At 46.8% G+C, this 18401-nt stretch overlaps 1 long non-coding RNA gene and 1 pseudogene across 1 annotated transcript; both read right to left on the bottom strand.

Annotated features, from left to right (window-relative positions):
- Positions 1-1507: 1507 nt before the first annotated feature.
- Positions 1508-11424, bottom strand: LOC136644952 (uncharacterized). The gene is made up of 3 exons (XR_010794115.1): positions 11125-11424; positions 8269-8344; positions 1508-3969 (listed from the first exon to the last, which is right to left on the bottom strand). It is a non-coding gene; the product is annotated as an uncharacterized lncRNA (long non-coding RNA).
- Positions 11425-12087: 663 nt separating this feature from the next.
- Positions 12088-12201, bottom strand: LOC136646313 (5S ribosomal RNA; annotated as a pseudogene).
- Positions 12202-18401: the final 6200 nt, after the last annotated feature.

Below are 18401 nucleotides of genomic sequence, written 5' to 3'. Positions count from 1 at the left end.
GGGGGCTGGGGACAAGAATAGGCCCTCAGTTTGGCTTACTTGTCCTAAGAGGCAACTAAACAGCCACCGGATAGATGGGACTCGATAGCCTGGGAAGGCAGCTCATCTGAGAGAAGGAAAACTCTGATCCCAAACCTCCACTGCCTTGTGGCTACAGTTATGGAAAAGGCTTCAGGAGTCAACCTCGAGGCAAAATCCGGAGCCGGAGTCCCTGAGGCAGTTTGTGACTGTAAACAGTCATACTCTGGCAACTCCTGCGACGCTGCTGGAACCAACCGTATTGGTCTCTGCCTTTCCATTGGACCATTTCAGCGACGTGGAGAGGGGGGATTTGCTGCATGGGTAACAGTCTATCCTCCATATCTACTTTACCCATGCTTCGTGCACTGGACAGGACACTCTGTTCTAGAACCACCATTCAGAGCGCGATACCATAGTCTTCCGAGTTTGTTAATTCCAAAAGGCAGAAATAATGATTTTTTTTTTTAAAGATTCTGATCCGACTAGAACTCTTGATAAATTTGTATCAAATATGAGTGAACAGTTCAATTGCACATGGGAACAAGTGTGAACTGGGATTCAGGGAGTCCCTGAGGCAGAAAATAAGCACAAGTCCTGACCCAACTAACAGGTAATGATCTCTACCCTAATTACTTGCACTATTCCTGGGTCCCTGCTCCTTACACTCACACTTGCAGCATCTCAAAAATCTAAAAAATGTTTTTGTTCCTGCAAAACTGTGAACATCTAGTGCAGTGGTGTCCAAAGTTTTTGGCAGGAGGGCCACATCATCTCTCTGACACTGTGTCAGTTCAGCCTGTAGGCTCCTCACTGTGGGGCTGGGGAACAAAAGAATTAATTTACATTTAAAATTTGAATAAATTTACATAAGTTTACATAAATGAATATATTAAAGATGAACTTACATGAATGAATGAAGGTCTTGCAATAGCTCAAGGCCTATAAAAGGCCTTGCACAAAGCAAGGCTGGCCTTTCCTTTGCTGCCGCTACTGCATCACAGATGTGAAACAGCAAGCAGTGGAGGGAGCCCTCATCCCACAGCTCACATGAGAGGTCAAACAGTCGCCCTCAGTTGCGTCAGGCCAGTGTGGGTTCCAGCAAGTCTATGGCGGGTCAGAGGCTCATTGGAGACTGTGGGCTCCCTGAGGGCCACATTGGGAGTCCTCGAGGGCCGCAAGTGGCCCCAGGGCTGGGGTTTGGGCACCTCTGATCTAGTGGATAATGTTTCTTTGCTCTCTGTTGGACATCTGATTTTAATACATGTTTCGGATGTTTTTATTGTGCTGTTGTAGCTTGTTAACACATTGAGTCTCTCCGAACAGAGGAAGAACCTGGGGGACAGATTTTACCAAAAAATAAAATGAAATAACTATTCCCCACTCTTCCTGCTTGCCATCCTCGTCCTTCCCCAACCTCTGATCAGTCCTGCCATTACCCCCCCCCCCTTCTGCAGTTCTGCTACTGTTCCCTTGTATCTCAAGCACCCTGGATTCCTGGCTGCTTGCACCCCCAGCACTGACGTCTATGGGTGGCTTTTAAAAACTTACTCTTCCTCAAAACAGGCTCTGCCTGTCAGCCAGGATGGGGAAGTTGCCACAAAGCCTGACTCTTCCACATTACTCAGCTTACAGTCAATGCTCCAGTGCATGTTCTGCTGACACAAGACTCGTTTTTTTTTTTCCAGGCTTGAACTGCAGATGCAAGAATTGCAGACTTCTCCTAACCATTTAAATCTCTATCACCAATCCTATCCAACTTTCCAGCACAGATGCAGCCATGCCAGTGGGGCAAGTGTGGCATCCTGCGATGGGTGTTCAATCACAGGGGCCTCCTCAAAGCATGGGAACATTTGTTCCCTGACCTTAGAGCTGCATTGTGACTGCATCGTTGCTGGATTGGGCCCTGAGAATGCCAAGTACATAAGAACGGAAAGTTGGTAAATTCCCAAAAAGCACAACTCTGTGGACTGCTTTTGGTTTCTCGTCTATCTGGAACCCTCTTCAGAGAGCTCCCTCCCCCCAACTTTCAGCAAATGTGTGGAAACACAAGCAACATGGATAGCCACAGCACCGGTACACTCACAGGGTTTTTGTGTGTTCACACTGTCTGCAATGTGGGGAGAATTCTTCCATGTAATTTGGAACACTGAGCGGCCACTTGACATGAATGTACAGCAGAGGAGGCACCAGGAAAAAATCCTGGGGAAGCTGGGAAGGGGCAAAGTACACCTAGGGGGTTGAGTTTTGCCCCGTGTGCTTGCTCCCTGAAAGACAAAAAATGGTGTATTTCACATTAATGTGAGGCTGATAATAATAGTGCTCTGGGTATGCAGCCAAGGGTTTTCCTTCAGACTTCTACTGGGGTCCAGAAATAGAGGGGCAGCATGCCAATGGAGAGAGGTGAAAAGCGGTGTGCCCCAAGGATCTTTCCTGGGATCAGTACTTCTCAACCTCTTCATAAATGACCTGAAGACAGGGGTGAGCAGTGAGGTGGCAATGTTTGCAGATGACACCAAACTTTTCCAAGTGGCAAAGACCAGAAGTGATTGTGAGGAGCTCCAGAAGGATCTCTCCAAACTGGCAGAATGGGCAAACTGGCAAATTGGCAGATGCGTTTCAATGTAAGTAAGTGTAAAGTCATGCACATTGGGGCAAAAAATATCAAAACTTCAGATATAGGCTGATGGGTTCTGAGCTGTCTGTGACAGATCAGGAGAGAGATCTTGGGGTGGTGGTGGACAGGTCGATGAAAGTGTCGACTCAATGTGCGGCGGCAGTAAAGAGGGCCAATTCTATGCTTGGGATCATTAGAAAAGGTATTGAGAACAAAACGGCGAATATTATAATGCCATTGTACAAATTGATGGTAAGGCCACACCTGGAGTATTGTGTCCAGTTCTGGTCGCCACATCTCAAAAAGGACATAGTGGAAATGGAAAAGGTGCAAAGAGAGTGACTAAGATGATTACTGGGCTGGGGCACCTTCCTTATGAGGAAAGGCTACGGCGTTTGGGCCTCTTCAGTCTAGAAAAGAGACGCCTCAGGGGGGGACATGATTGAGACATACAAAATTATGCATGGGAAGGATAGAGTGGATACAGAGATGCTCTTTACATTCTCACATAACACCACAACCAGGGGACATCCACTAAAATTGTGTTGGGAGGGTTAGGACAGGCAAAAGAAAATATTTCTTTACTCAGAGTGTGGTTGGTCTGTGGAACTCCTTGCAGCAGGATGTGGTGACGGCATCTGGCCTGGATGCCTTTAAAAGGGAATTGGACAAGTTTCTGGAGGAAAAATCCATTACGGGGTACAAGCCATGATGCGTATGTGCAACCTCCTGATTTTAGACATGGCTATGTCAGATGCAAGGGACAGCAGCAGCATGCAGGTCTCTTGTTATCTGGTGTGCTCCCTGGGGCATTTGGTGGGCTGCTGTGAGATACAGGAAGCTGAACTAGATGGGCCTATGCCTAAGGCAGCTCATCTGAGAGAAGGAAAACTCCGATCCCAAATCTCCACTGCCTTGTGGCTACATCCACTTATGGAAAAGGCTTCAGGAGTCAACCTCGAGGCAAAATCCAGAGCAGGAGTCCCTGAGGCAGTTCATGGCTGAACACAGTCACGTTCTGGCAACTCCTGCAACGCCGCTGGAACCAACCGTATTGGCCTCTGCCTTTCCATTGGACCATTTCAGTGACGTGGAGAGGGGGGGATTTGCTGCATGGGAAACAGTCTATCCTCCATATCTACTTTACCCAGGCTTCGTGCTCTGGAGAGGACATTCTGTTCCAGGACCACTGTTCAGAGTGCGATACCATAGTCTTCCGAGACTGAAGGATGCCAATGATGATGATGATGATGATGGGAGCAAATGCAACTCCACTAGTTTAAGCCTTTGTTTCATTTGATAATCAAGGCCAGTAGCTAGCCGCCTTGGGTGCCCTTCGGGGAGAAAGGTGGAATACAAATTTAATAAATAAATAAATAAATAAATAAATAAATAAATAAATAGTGGCTACACCAAAGGTTTCACAAAAAAGGCGGGTTTTGAAGACAGCTTTGAAGGAACAAACCCTCTGAACAGGCATTCTCTACCATCTCCTTCTTCCTTCAAACCTGCTCCTTAGAACCCCCTTTTCTGCATGTCTACCCCTTTAATCATCCTTTGCAACACATGTCACTGTAGGGTCACACTTGTCTCAATCCATTTCCCCATTGTCTCTTTTACATTGTAAGCTCCCTGGGGGAAGTGACCTGCCCATGAAACTCATAGGCACTGGGCCACCCAAGACATAGCTCAATAATTATTATCACTAGAAAAAAAGAAAAAGGAGAATTGTCTCTATTGTAGTGGGGGGGGGATGGTTTTAAAAGGGTTTATTCCCTTGATGCAGAATCGTTAGTTCATTTGAATGTTGAACGAATCATCTGTAACCAAAACAAACTGGAAAATGTTGCTCTCCTATTATCTCCCACTGGAAACTCGCCATTGTCTCAGAGCGTTTGATGTAGTCATTAATCCAATCATAAGAACATAAGAGCCTCCTCTCCCCCTCCCGCCTTCCATACCTGCCCAGGATTTCCATCTGAATGAAAACTGGGTCAAGTTGTAGAAAACTCAACACACCCTCCCCCCCAGGTACTATTCCAAACCATAGAAAAAAAAATGAAATGAATACAGCATTAAAACCCATTTCTGCCCAACCCACAGGTGTACACATTTTATCCCTGTTGTGTATATCCGTTGTGTATTTGGGGGACCAAATCAATAAAAAAAAACTATATAGTTTGTGGAAATCATGTTGGCAACCTTCAGTCTCGAAAGACTATGGTATCGCGCTCTGAATGGTGGTTCTGGAACAGCGTCTAGTGTGGCTGAAAAGGCCAATTCGGGAGTGACAATACCTTCCACACCAGAAGCAAGTGCAGTCTGTCCCTGGTTTGTCTCCCTGGCTATGGGCCTTCCTTCTTTGCCTCTTTGCCTCAGTCTGTTGGCCAAGTGTCTCTTCAAACTGGGAAAGGCCATGCTGCACAGCCTGCCTCCAAGCGGGCCGCTCAGAGGCCAGGGTTTCCCACCTGTTGAGGTCCACTCCTAAGGCCTTCAGATCCCTCTTGCAGATGTCCTTGTAGCGCAGCTGTGGTCTACCTGTAGGGCGCTTTCCTTGCACGAGTTCTCCATAGAGGAGATTCATGGGACAAACACACAAAAAAGATAACCTTCATGCCTATCACCTGCATTGTTAAGAGCTTCAAAAGAAATTTGGACAATAGCTTATTTGACTAGCAGCCCAGTTCAATGATGGCTGGGCTTACCCTGACAGATCTTGCGATCCATCAATATAAACTCTGTTCTGGTAGCACCGAAGCCATGCCACAGTTGTATGCTTTGGAGTCAAACTGGGGCAGTTTCAGAATGAGAGGGTCTTGGCGGCTGCCGTGCATGCCAATATCCTATTGCAGTGGTTCCCAAACTGTGGATCTGTGGCCCACCAGTGTATCGTGACCCAATTTTTAGTCAGCTGTAAAACTGATAAGACAGATTTGACTGTGTGCATCAAGGATTAAACAACTTGCTACCTGTGGAGAGCACTGCTATCCAATCACCATTATATCCACAGAAGTTTGAGTGGCTGGTAAAGTGAAACTTTTTTGAAGTGGGTCCCAGTGTTAAAAAATTTGGGAACCACTGTCCTATTGCCTTCTTCCCAGCTTGACACACTCCCTGAGGCTCCTGGGCCTTACACCAGCTAAATAGCATCTCAATGTCTGCACCAAATTTCTGGGTTGCCAAGCTCCCACAGACATGGCCAGTTTGGGGCTTGGCTTGGGAGGTTTCATCACCCAGATGTAGCAACTTCACCCAGATGTAGCTGCCTTGGGTCCCTTTGGGGAGAAAGGTAGGGTATAAATAAAGTAAATAAATAAAGTAAATAAATAAACTTCAACAGGATGCAAAATCTCCCAAGCTACACTGATTTCAGATCCAGTCTGCGGGCTGTAGGTTGCCAACCCAGAGCCTAGACCAGGGGTGTCCAAAGTTTTTGGCAGCAGGGCCTCATCATCTCTCTGACACTGTGTCAGGGGGCCAGGGAAGAAAATAATTAATTTACATTTCAAATTTGAATAAATTTTACATAAGTTTACATAAACGAATATGTTAAATATGAACTTATATGAATGAATGAAGGCCTTGCAATAGCTCAAGGCCTATAAAAGGCCTTGCACAAAGCAAGGCTGGCCTTTCCTTTGGTGCTGCATCACAGACATGAAACAGCAAGCAGTGGAGGGAGTCCTCATCCAACAGCTCACACGAAAGGTCAAACAGTTACCCTCATGCTGAGAGCAGTTACGTCAGGCCAGTGCAGGCCCCAGCAAATCTCTGGAGGGCCAGAGGCTCATTGGAGACTAGGGGCTCCCTAAGGGCTGCATTGGGAGTCCTGGAGGGCTGCAAGTGGGTTTGGGCACTCCTGGCCTAGACAATCAAGCCTCTCATATATTTTTTTTGGGGGGGGGCCCTTGGGCAACCTTTAGGCACACCATCCAAGTGCAGCATGACAGCACATTCAGATGGGGGGAGGCTTTCCTGGTTATGGGGCCATCAGGCCTACGATGATGGAAAGGCAGGCTCTCCTCTCTCAAGGCAGTTGATAGCCACCTGAGCTGGTGAAAAAGGGCACAGGAACATATCAGACTGTTGAGCCCTGTTGATCTGCATCTGTTCATCAGCGCCTGGAAGCTAGAGCCATCAGCTGGTTCCTGGGAACAAAGCAACCTGACTTGTCCCTTGCATTTTGTTGTGTCCTAATTGTGTCCACATTGTGACAGGGCAAATACAGGTGGGAGGGTGCCATGTTTCCATTGGCAGAACAGTCGGTGCAAAGTCTCATTCTCCTTGACAGCGCCAAGGCCTGCCAGCAGGGAAAGGGGCTGCTCTATATTGCAAAGAAAGGAAGGTCTTGTCTGGGTGTCTCTCTTACCAACTCCAGGTGAGTGAACTCTCACAGAGGGGTGACCTACATGGTGTGTATGTGCATACAGCTCTGTGCATGGAAGGCTCTCTCCCTGCCTATACAATTATATGCACATACGCACTGTGCAGGCATTCAAATAAATGCGTGCAGCTTCAATGGCATAGCTAGAGGGGGTACAAAGCACTAAGTTTTGCAGGTGCCTGACCGTGCCATGCAAGTGGCCCCTCCCCCTCCCCTTTGGAGCCATTCCAGGTGGTGAGAGCAAAACAGAGGCAGAATGCTTTCATTTGGCTCCCACCGCCTGGAATGGCTCCAAAGGGGAGGGGCCACTCACACAGCACATTTAGGAACTGGCAAAACTTAGTGCTTTGCACCCTCTCTAGCTATTCCACTGTGTAGATTAGAGGTCATGGGTCTTGCTGCTGTGATCCTCCTTGCCTTTGTACGCATCAACACTTGACCTGATTATGTTGCAAGAACAGGTCTTCTGACTTGCAGGTATGTGACTCTGACCTAGAGGAAGCAGGCTTGTTCCCTGAATCAGAAGCTTTGAGTCTCGCACACACCCACAATCCCTACCTAGGAGGCAGGCAGTCATACATGTGACAAAGTCTGCAAACATTGGTTATTAGCTACACAGACCCCCGCCAGACTGCAATACACATGACAACGTATGCAAACAGTAATTAACCTCTAGCTAATACCTCCATACCTGATGAGTGTCAATGTGCATATTTCAACTGGCTTTAAGTTTCTTGTTTTAGGTTAGATGCACCGCCATGCAGTGGCATAGCTAGAGGGGGTGCAAAGGGTTAAGTTTTGCAGGGAGCCACATTGCAGTGTGCAAGTGGTCCCTTCTCCTCCCCTTCGGAGCTATTCTGGGCGGTGGGTGCAAATCGCCTCCGTTTTGCACCCAGAAAAGCTCTAAAGGAGAGGGGGAGGTGCTGCTTGCACAGCGTGTTCAAGCACCTGCAAAACGTAGTGCTTTGCACCCCCTCTAGCTTGGCCACTGGCTGGAGCAGTGTCACCATCTCCAAGCTCCACAGTGGGTCACAACCCAAAAGCTAGAGAGAGATTTTTGGTTGTTACAAGGCCACCTTCTCTTAGCTACCATGGATGAAACGGCAACCAACCACTTTGGACTACGGATGAACCATCAGCTTTACAAAGGATGGTCTGATGGCAGTGTCAGGGCACAGGATACATGCCACATCCATGCCCTCTTTCATGCTTTCGTTCCCTGAGAAGGCTGGCCTGGCTCTTGACCTACTTCTTTAGATTTGTGCACTTGCTGACAATGCCGGCTAGCTTTGAGCAGGTTCTTCTATTCGAAGCACTTTGAACTCCTGCAATATAAAACAAAATCTATTATTAATGGGCTGTACCCAAACCCCACCTCTGGTTCATCCTATCCTGCACTCATGCAGAGGCATCCCTGGCGTGGAAGCCAGCTGGTGCAGTGCTTACCTGGAGGAGTTTTGCGTTCCGGGAGTTTGGGGGTGACATAACAATGTAATCATGTCTGCCTCAACATAACGAGTTATCACAGTGCCTTAAACGTGAAAAGCCCACCTCTGGATGCTCTGGACCCAGTCGCTTTGTGTTCTTGCCAGTGAGTGGCAAAAATAAGAATGTCAAGAGAATATGAGGCAGCTTAGCCCAGTGTGGGACAGGGTTGGTCTGTGGAACTCCTTGCCACAGGACGTGGTGATGGCATCTGGCCTAGATGCCTTTAAAAGAGGATTGGACAAATTTCTGGAGGAAAAATCCATCAGGGGTTACAAGCCATGATGTGTATGTTAAAAATCCTGATTTTAGAAATGGGCTATGTCAGAATGCCAGATGCAAGAGAGGGCACCAGGATGCAGGTCTGTTGTCTTGTGTGCTCCCTGGGGCATTTGGTGGGGCACTGTGAGATACAGGAAGCTGGACTAGACGGACCTATGGCCTGATCCAGCGGGGCTGTCCTTATGGCTGACCTGAGTGTGACACCCAGTGCGACCCTCACCATCCACAACCCCATAGTGATGCCACTGCACTCATGCAAAAGGGGGGAACAAACTTTGCTTATTCCCCCTTCTTTCTCCACTCCCCCCTAAAATCTGCTGAGTTGGGGGGCCCTCTGGAACAGATTTTCCTTGGTGATCTGGGGCCAGTCGTCTGACCTACTTCGCAGGGTTACCAAGGTCAACATAGGAGGGAACCACTTATGACAGCCTGAGTTCCTTGGAGGACTGGTGAGACAAAAATGTACCTCATGGTAATAAATGCCCAGAGTGTTGTTTTGACGGACAGGTTCTCCCACAAAATAAAATCTTTGCAAAGCATCCAGCAGTCCCATAATAACAAACTCCGAAATAATGGCATATGCGTAATGTGGCAGGAGAGACTCCACCCAAGAAGCACTTGCTCACTGGTCGTGCTTCCACAGCCACGCAAACAGAACACCCCAAATCTCCATGAGCTCTGGGCAACAGACCAGCATGAAATGAGCTCTGAAGCATATAGGCAATTTAAATGCTCACAGCCAGCACACAGGAAAGAAGCCAAGGGAACATTACGCAAGGCGCATGGTCCTTTGAAAGGAGAGGGCATGCTTCCAGCTGGGCACTGCTGCACAACACTTGCGATATTCCGAGCTTTCAGACACTGGAGCAATTGTTTCATTTTGCCTCTCTCTTAACCGAGGCATTAGAAACAAAACAGTTCTGGATTTCCGTATAAGATCTGAAAAATGAACAATTGTCATTTGGATGGCGTTTGATTTTCCTTGCAAAGATTATTATTCTGACTAGCACTCATAATCCAAAATGTGGAAATCTAGCAGCCAGACTGATTTGAGCAACAGTTGGCTTTTACGTATATTTTTAAAACATGGGGGAACCACCATGGTTGTTTCTTTGTCCCACAGCTCTGGGTTTGGCCTGAAGTCTGTTTGGCAGCTAACAATCTCTTTCAATTAAGGCTGCAATCCTATGCACAATTGCTGCAGAGTAAGCCCCATGAACTGCAGTGGAACTCGCATGCAGCGTGATCCTAACCCCCAGGTTAGGCCGGCACAGGTGACCTGGAGGTGTTGCCTTGTCACTTGTCACCAAGTCACTTGTGCTGACCTGGGGCATCGTTGCCTTTAGAGTCAGGGAGGCCAGCGCAAGGCGTTGCATTGGCTTCCCTGTGCCAGCAGGGTAAGTGTGTGTTGGCCAAACTTGGCTGATGCAGGGGTTTGGAGGGAGGGGCATGGGGAAGGTGGGCGTTCCTGGGGGTGGGCAGAGGAGGTGCCACGATCCGGTGGTTATGCCAGATCCTGATCCCGTTCCCAAGTGGCGCAGAGCAGCCTCTGGCTGCTCTGGTCTACTCAGATTTGCACCACCTCCCAAGATGGCACAGAACTGAGTAGACCCATTGGGGTCAGTGCTGCGTGACATGGGGTAAGGGGAGAGTTTTCCCCTTTGTCTCGGGATGTGCTGATACTGGCTCCACACTTGCACTGGATGCCGCGCCGACCCCCTGGCCTGCCTGCTCCAGTGCAAGTTAGGATTGTGCCTTTAAGAGTTTAGATGCACACTGTGGTGGCACATGGTTCAAGGCAGCTGCAAGATATGATAAACTGACAGTGAATCAGTTGCTCTCTCATTGCCCAGCCAGGCAACTGAGGGGGGGCACCTGGCACCCTTCCTGAGATGCCTGAAGAACTTGATCTGCCCCTGGTGTGGCTTCCTAACATGACCCTTGTAAATGAGCCAAGGATGCATCTTTTAAATGGTGCTTATTTTAGCATGGGGAAAGCTACTGTCCCCATTCATCTCCACAGAATATGTTTTCCCAAGGGTGTTTACTGGTGTCTTTTTTCAGATGGTGAATCTTTCTGGGGTCAAGAAACCAGCTCTTTCTTTTGCGATGCAAACTATTGTGAATTCTTTTGGCTGCCTCCCAACTCCAGTACTCCATCTTAGAGCTGTTACAAACTATAGATAAGAGGACTTCAGTGCCCAATTCTTGCCTCTCTTCCACGACTATTTTGCTTAATATTCAAAGAACTCTGGATAACTCAGATACTGGAGATATTCTGGTCTTAATAAAAAAAAATTACCTGCATTGTAGTCATAGTTTGCGTAGCACAACTCACTTTTAAACAGGGACGGTTTCCTGGCTAATGCTTTCATTCTGCATTCATTCCTTGCTTCTGTCTGGAATGAGAACCTCCCTCTGAATTTGTGAATCAATTGTTTCAGATTGTTTACTGGGTGGAAGGATGAGTCAGATTGGCTAATGACCCTTATGCATTCGTTTCAGAGTCAAGTCACAGTCTGTAAAGAGAGGAAAGGGAATAAGCCTTAATACTGGGGCTGCACACAATGTCACACTTGGCGCTTTGAATGCATCTAAAGACCAAGAACATGTGGGAAAACTAACTGGCTAAGGTCGCAATCTGAATTGTGCCCTGGGTTGGTGCAAGTCACTTGAGCCAGCATGGGAGGGTGACAAATGTGCCATAAAGTGTATTTGGGCCTCTGTGGGAGTAAGTTTTGCCAGCACACAAAGGTGCGTTAGCCCAGAGACCAGAGCCAGTCTCTGCGACATGTCACTGCAGCATTAGGTGAGTTTGCCTTGGCTGAGCTTGGCCAGCGCAAGGTCTGGGGGGGGGGCATGGAGAGGGTGAGGAGGAGGCATTCCAGGGCAGGAGCAGTGCAGGCAATGGGAGGCAGGGCCAGAACACGGCAGTTATGCCAGATCCTAGTCCTGTTTCTGGGCAGAGCAGCACAGCTCCAGGTCACTTTGTTCTGTGCCTCCTCATCAGGTGGTGCAGATCTGAGTAAACCCATTGGGGCTGCTGCTGCTTTACCTGGGGCAAGGGGAAAAGTCCCCTTGCCTTGGGCTGAGCCGCAGTCAGACCCAGCCTTGTGCTGGATACAGAGCAGGTCTCCTGGCTTACCTGTTCCAGCACAAGTTAGGCTTCAAATGTAAGTTCTCAGAACTGAAACAAGATTTAGGAGGAACCTTTTTGAGGGTAGGCATTTTACAGCCCAATCCTATCCACTTTCCTGGGAGTGTTGGTTGGCAACCTTCAGTCTCGAAAGACTATGGTATAAGCCTACAGCACCTGGTATTCCCAGGCGGTCTCCCATCCAAGTACTAACCAGGCCTGACCCTGCTTAGCTTCCGAAATCAGATGAGATTGGGCATGTGCAGGGTAACAGTAAGATGCATTGACTCGAATGGGATTTACTTCTGAGTAGACATGCATAAGCTTGGGCTGTTAGTCTGTTGCAGCAAAGCCAAAAAGAGTCAAGTGGCATTTTAAAGTTGAATAAAGGTATTATAGCTTAATTTTTGTGGAGTACAATTTATGGCATCAGATGTATGTGTAGGTGATGAGATGGACTGTAGCTTTCAAACCATTCAAGGCTGTAGTATATTATGGGAAATGTGTCTAAGCCATTTCTGCCCAACGTTGTGCATATGCGACAGGAACCAGATGCGTACACCTATGGGACAGGCAGAAATGGGATAAGACACCACAAGCTTGTTTCAATGCAGCTCCCTGCATGTTTACTCAGAAGGAAGTTGCACCACGATAAGTGGAGCTTGCTCCCAGTCAAGGTGCCACTTTGTTGTTCTGGCAGATACATGGAATCCAGATAAAGAATAATCTCCAGCAAACACGGCAGCCAAGAGCTTCCTGCAGCTAAACAAACCAAATTCTGCTCCAAGATAACTCAAAATGGCAACAGTGAAAACTAGCTTCTGTTACCAGCATCTATTAAGCTCATTTGTGTAACTGATCTTCTTTTGAGCAATGCGTTCAGCTGTCACTGGGAAGTAGTCAGGAGCAAGCCTGCTTAGCTCACTGAAAGACTGATTCAGTCGCCTCTCTAAGCTTTCAACAGGCATAGTTCACCATCAAGCATGTTTTTGTGACCAAACAGGCAGACAATGTGGGTTTTGTCTTCTTGTTTGTAAGAGAATGGAGTTCCTAGAGAGCTCAGTTCTGCACTCAGGACCACAACCTGCACATGCACAACCTGTGCACTCACGTATGAAGCCCTGGGATCGCTTCCAGAGGCCGCCTTGGCACCAGCCTTTCTGTTGGATTTGGCCAGCATATGCCAGGCATACTACTAAAAATAAGGCTGACATATGATGAGGTAATCTATGCAGACGCTGGGTTGTGGGGATTGAGTCAGGAGGGCCGCTGGCACTCCCTGTTGAGTCAGGGTTCGGTCTCTGGAAATCCCAGTTAAAAAGGAGCTTGGGACAAGAGGGATCTGTCTATTGCAAGCACATGTTCTGATTAAAGTGCGGCTTACTTTTGAGTAAACATGGGGGCGAGGTCAGCTGGGAAGATGAGTGTTCACAAGGCTCACCTATGAGTATGGCATCAATAAACGCACAGCTGAATTCATGCTCTTGGGAGGAAAGGTGGTGTCTGTCTCATCCAACTGCCCGGGCTTCTAGCTTGACACAAATGCATCATATCCAGGGATTGCTCCTTGGTTTGACACATCTTAAGCACAGCAGCTTACCAGAAGCCAAATGTAGAGGTGCCCATGCAAAATCCAGGCCATAGCAGATATCTGCTTAACACTGTAGCAAATGCCAGTTTCTTTCTTTCTTCGTAAGATTGCATAGCAGGTAATTGCAGGGTAAAATTCAAAGCCCTTCATGATTTCACCCAGGAGGACTGCATTGTGATTGGCCCAGGAGGCAGAACTAATAATCTTATGTCACTAGAACACCTGCACTCAGGTAGTGAACAGTCACTGGTATTGACTGGCAAATCCAATTAATCTCAGCAATTCTCCTCCTCCGAGCACATAGATGGAAACTGAACTTTTCCCCAGCTGAACCCTCAATACCATATGGGACATACAACATTCATATACCTAGACTTTGCAAGGCAAAGTAAGGAGAATGAAGCTAATATCAGATGGCTGCAGCACCAGAGCTAAATGTGTACTGGCAAGTCCCCGATTCCAAAGCTCATCCAAACCATGAACTCAGAAGGCATCCTCAACAGGTCACAGGTTTTCAACCTCAGCCCACCTGTCTCCAATGAGGTTGATAATGCTTGCTTATCTTACAGAATCATTTAAATGACACCTGAAAAAAAACACACACAGTGACTTTGAACACTGAAAACTGCAAAACAGCAGCTAATCAGGGGTTGCATCCAGTTAGCCTTCTTCCAGCAAAAGTAACTGTGAATGCTATGCCACAAGTTCAACCACAGAGAAGACCTTTTGGGGACACTTTGGTGCAAATCTACTTATTCCCATCAAAGGTATTCAGCTATCTAGACTTCCCCATGGCATAAGCCCTAGGAGTCAGGCTGTGCATGATCCAAAATTACTTCCTAAACCATGCCTGTGGTAGTACTGTATTCATGGAAGAAGCATGTATCATCGGCAGAGCAGACTGAATGAATCCACAATGTTCCAGGCTCAAAATACAGCATCCTCCAAAGAGATTCTTCAGTAGCAGAGCTGGAAAGAATGTTCCTTTAGCCCTGGAGAGTCACTATAGATCACAGTGGGCTAGATAGTGGAGCACAGCTCCACCAACACACACAATGGAGAGGGGATGTAGCCCACTCATAACTTGTATACTTTGCAGGCAGAAAGTCTCAGGTAAGACTAGGAAAGGCTCACTGCAGGAACCTTGGTGTCATTGCTAGCTGCGCTCATATTCCCTAAGTAGATGCACCAGCAGACCTACACCATATAGCTTTACATGTTGAATATCTTCCCTCAAGACAGGCTTGCAACAGTTTGTGTGCTCACTATCTAGATCAGGGATGCCTCTCCTGCATCACAGACATGAAACAGCACATAGTGGAGGGAGCCCTCATCACACAGCTCAGGGATGAGGTCGAATAGTCATCCTCATGCTGAGAGCAGTTGTGTGGGGCCAGCACTGCCTCCAGCAAGTCTGGAGGGCCAGAGGCTCATCGGTGACTGGGGGCTCCCCAAGGGGCAGATTGGGAGCCCTCAAGGGCTGCAAGTTGTCCCCAGGCCAGGGTTAGGGCAGCCCTAATCTAGATTAAAACTTTGAGACACGGATGGAAATGAAACTGAAGCCAAATTAACCCCACCCTGCAACGCAGTCAGCTCCACTTCTACTTTGCAAGCTTCCATTCTCTTGTTGTGGTTCTTCATGATGCTCACCAGTGTTCCATGTCATGGAACACATCCTAGATAGGGGAACAGCACCCTAGACTGGAAGTTTTTTAAGAGGATTCAGCAGCACTTCACTTTCTCCTGAAATAAAACAGCACCTATCATGATTATTTGCTGAGCCTTGAGGTCAGTATCATATATAGAAATATGGGGGTAGTGTGTGTGCATGCAGTCAGAACAGCTTGCACCCAAGGTCACCTAGTGAATTCATGGCACAGGCAAACTTTGAAACAAGGACTTGCCTTCTTAACATGTTGCTCATTCTTAGATAATGTAAACATCTCCCCTTTAAGAGCAGACTTATTACAAACTTGCTTCACTCAAAAAGGTAATATAAATGGAATACTGGGGCCCATTTAAATGGAGATCTCCTTGTAAACATGCTGTTTGTGCCTTCTTTGAAAGAGATGGCATTGCACAGGGTGTGGCCACTTTCCCCATGATGTGTGCAGAAGGGCACAGTTCACTGTGAAGGCCCCATGATGTCATCATCTCGACCTACGGGGGGGGGGGGGGGGATTCTTTGCAGCTTCTCTGCGAAATGAGATTGGGTGTAATACTGTATTTTTTTTTCTCCCCCTGCTGGATGAAAAGCATATACGTGCCCAAATCATATGGCCCAGTGCTATTAAGCACCACAGGGCTAAATTTCTTGCTAAGTAGCTTATGATCTACACAGAACAACGCCTGACTTTCAAAGCTTTCACAACTCTAGGTATGCACCAGTGGCAGCTCTGAAAAGATGCAGCTTATTTAGGTTATCTTGGCACTCCTGTTGGGCAATTAGCATTCTAGGGAGAGGTTTTCCAGGGCCCAGCAAAGCTTCACTGTGCTCCTTGGCGCTGAAAGACAGGAGAAAAGTATTAGTGCAGGCCCAGCAACCTACTCAAACAGCCAAAACTGCAAAGAGATTCACTTTAAAGACAAGTTCTCTTCCCAGCTGAGTCACGCATTCAGCATTTCCCATACAAGCGTATTAATGCCATTTAAATACATGAAGTGCATTTGCTTTCATTTTTAGATGAAAATGGCAGTTCTTAAAGCTTCACAGCTAACTGGATTTATGCTTCCTTCTTCACGCACCTGTCAAACAAAATACAGTGACTCTCCCCATTTCACATCTCCCCTTCCCTTCCTTTAAATAGCTGGCTTGTCTTACAGATACTGAACAGCCTTGTACTTATCTTGGGGTGTCGTGAGAAACAGCAGCACTTGTTGAAGGTCACAGAATCACCTCCCATCACTGAACATTTTCGAGACACACATTGCCTATATACACTCGGTTCTGCTGAGCATTCAGTTGGAGGATGCTTTTCTTTGTATCCACCTGTGCTTTGTGTGCCACCCAGTGGAGGGTATACTTTTAAATGCAACTGCATACGGCCAAACTTGTATGCGACACATGTAAAAACCAACAGATAGACCCATTTTGCATGTAAAGCCACTTTGAAAGGCAACTGAGAGTGAAGTAGCTGGGAGAGGAACAATCCTTTCCCTAACTCTGACTCACACTTCTTTCCCAGTAGACACATGGTAAATTGCCCTTCAAACACATTTGAAGCTTGGGGGTGAGGCGTGGAGAAGCCTTTTAGGGCAAGCTGAGCAGGAGAGGATTAAGCAGCTCCACCCAAAACAGTGACTCATTCAAAAAGGCAGGGAAGCAGCAGGAAACTTGGATGTACAGAGTACAGTATGTAATCATTCACTCCTGTTTATCAAGTCTTGAGCTTTACTGCTTATCTTGAAACTCAGCTCCCTTGCTTTCAACCCAGACTCTGGTGTCACCCAGTGGGAGCATGTCTCCCACTGACTCAGTTCTCCCTACAGGGTGCCCGCATTGGTGCTGTGTTAGTTGCACGGATAGGTTCCACAGCTGTGCAGCGTTGGGACTGCATCATGACACTGCTTGGCTTAGTGGGAACAGTGGACTGAAGTGCTTTGGGCCAAACCTGGCAAATCGGTCATCAGAAGAAAACTTCATTTCAAAGGTACACTTGATCTTTAAAAAAAGGAAAAAAAAAAGAACTAACCTTCCTTTCATACATTATACATTGAAAAATCAATAACAGTTTTTCAAGTAATACTTTGGGTGCAACTTAGCTGATGTTCTTCTGAGTAAAGAACAGAAAGTCCCAACCATTTATTAGGTTAGATTGTACCAGGTGATCGAGGGAACTGTGATTATCCAGTGTACAGAAATTGCTTTCATAACATCTTAATCTTGTGGTTAAAGAATGTTGAGAACAGACTGTCCTTGTGTGTTCTCCACTGCAAACCATTTTTGTTCACCAGGCCAAAAAAAATAAAAAATCAATTCAACCCTTGTGCAAAGTCACACAGGCATAAAATAACTTTGTACAACAAAGTCATTTTATCCCAGTGCTGTTTGTACACACTTACAAGGTATGTAACACTGAAGAAGCATCATTACTTACCTTCAAGTAACCCTTCAATCCACCTGAGAAACTGTTAAGCAAAGACTCTGGGGAAAAATGCACTAGGAAATTAGGTTGGAAACTGTGGATTTCTTCAAGTAATAGCAGCTGAAAAGGTGTTAACAAGTACAGATGCACAAGAGTGAAACTCCACCTAGTCATGAACCCAAACTGGCTTGAAGACTGCTGATATCAGCTTAAAAAGGGCCATTTACACCCTGGAGCTTTAAATCACTGAGAAACCAAGACACTATCTAGGAAGATAGAAACACCCACTCCCTTCAATGCAACAACTAAATTGCATCTAAACAACATCTAGATTACTATCACACCATAGGGATTTAATCCTAAACATGTTGACTTGGAGGATTGTTCTACTAAAATAGAAATTACTTCTAAGTAACTATGTCAAAAGACTACAGCCTTACAGTGCAGCCCCAAGGACACATAAAGCAAACACCACTGAAACACACCCAAGTAAACAGGACACAGGAAAAAAATGCTAGATGAGCTTAAGTTTACCCAGAAGCCATGAATTCAATCAACACAACCATTGTGTCTCTCCCTCTAAATTACTTCTGGATGAAATCTCATTTATCCACAAGCTATGCAGATGCTGTATTGAGTATTACAAAAGTAAGTGGAGACAGGGTGGAAGACATCTCAGCACTGTTGTCAAGTATGCTTGTAAAGCTGAAAGACAGTTTGTCACCTTTGAACATATCTATGCTCTGTACAATTTAATCAGAAAATTATGACCTCTGGAAGACCTGGCCTTACCTTTATACCTG

This window comes from Tiliqua scincoides, chromosome 3, assembly GCF_035046505.1.
Source record: "Tiliqua scincoides isolate rTilSci1 chromosome 3, rTilSci1.hap2, whole genome shotgun sequence".
Taxonomy (NCBI): Eukaryota; Metazoa; Chordata; class Lepidosauria; order Squamata; family Scincidae; genus Tiliqua; species Tiliqua scincoides.
This window is presented reverse-complemented; position numbering and strand designations above follow the sequence as displayed.